The following is a 1399-nucleotide window of genomic DNA, read 5'->3' as shown; positions in this document are numbered from 1 at the left end:
AAAGTCTACAAGATTGTACAGATGGATTCACCAACATGCTTACAAAAACTACAGAAGAGAACATCCCAAATATAAGAAAATATTTTAAAATACAAGCAAGTGATACTCATAGAACTACTAACAATTGCGATGAAAGCTTACCAAGGTTTATCCTCATTAAATTAGCAGATATCAAAAAAAAAACCACTGGAATTTTAAAGGGAGGCCAGAGAAAAAGAAAAAATATCACATATGAAAGTAAACCAGGGCTGGAGAGATAGCTTAGAGTTCTCAGCATCTGTGGGGCAAGCTCATGGACCCAGATTCAATCCCCAGTACCACATGCCATGCAGGCCCCAGAAGGATATGCTGTGCTGGCCACTGAAACCAGACATGGTGGCACATGCCCATAATCCCAGTGCTGGAGAGGCAGAGACAAGAGGATCAGTATGAGTCCAAGCTGTATAACGAAACCCTGTATCAAATTAATTATTTTTTTAAAATGTTTAAAAAGTAAAACAATTAGAATCTCAACAGATTTCTCAGTACAAAGCCTGAGGCCCAGAATAACTTATTCAGAAAAGCTTTCCTTCAAAATAGATGGAGAAATAAGGTATTTCCATGAAAAAAAGCCCAGCTCAGAAGATAGATGAGTGTTAATCCAGTTCTAGAGAAAAATGTTCAGTACCTCTGGCCATTAGAGAAATGCAAAGGAAAGCAACACTAAGATCGCATCTTACTCTGGAAAGAACGGCAATCATTAGGAAATCAAAGAATAACAAGTGCTGGTGAGGCTGTAGTGGGAAAGGACCCTCCGGCACTTCTGATGGGAATGCAAACTAGTATAACTGTGATGGAAATCAGTATGAAGATGTCTCAAATTGGAAATTCCATACACCTAGGTATTCCTCTGCTAGGAATCTACCCAAAGAACTCAAATCATCATATGACAGTGACATAAGCATGCCAGTGTTTATAGCAGCACAATTCCTAATAACTCAATCATGGAAGCAACCTGTATACCTATCAGTAGAGCACTAGGTAAATTAAATGTGGTTTCTATATTTTAATGGAACACTAGCCTGCTATAATGACAAATTTGAAGCAATTGTAGGAAAATGGATGGACCTTGAAAATATAATACTGAGTGAAATAAATCAGACACACAAATTTAAATACTGTATTGTATCTCTAATTTGAGTGAGGCAAAGTACAAACAAAGATGGATAGAAAGGAACAAGGAGAAAGATCTCATCCAATAAGGCAGTGGTCAAAAGGAACAAGGACAAGGGGTCAGGGGGAGGGGAAGAGGAAAGAGAGGAATAAAGTTATGAGCTAAGACATATAATATCACATATGTAAAAGGTGATTGGAGGGGCTGGGGAGATGACTCAGTGGAATAAGCGCTTCCCTGGCAAGC

Source organism: Octodon degus, unplaced genomic scaffold (assembly GCF_000260255.1).
Source record: "Octodon degus isolate 3935 unplaced genomic scaffold, OctDeg1.0 scaffold00031, whole genome shotgun sequence".
Taxonomy (NCBI): domain Eukaryota; kingdom Metazoa; phylum Chordata; class Mammalia; order Rodentia; family Octodontidae; genus Octodon; species Octodon degus.
This window is presented reverse-complemented; position numbering follows the sequence as displayed.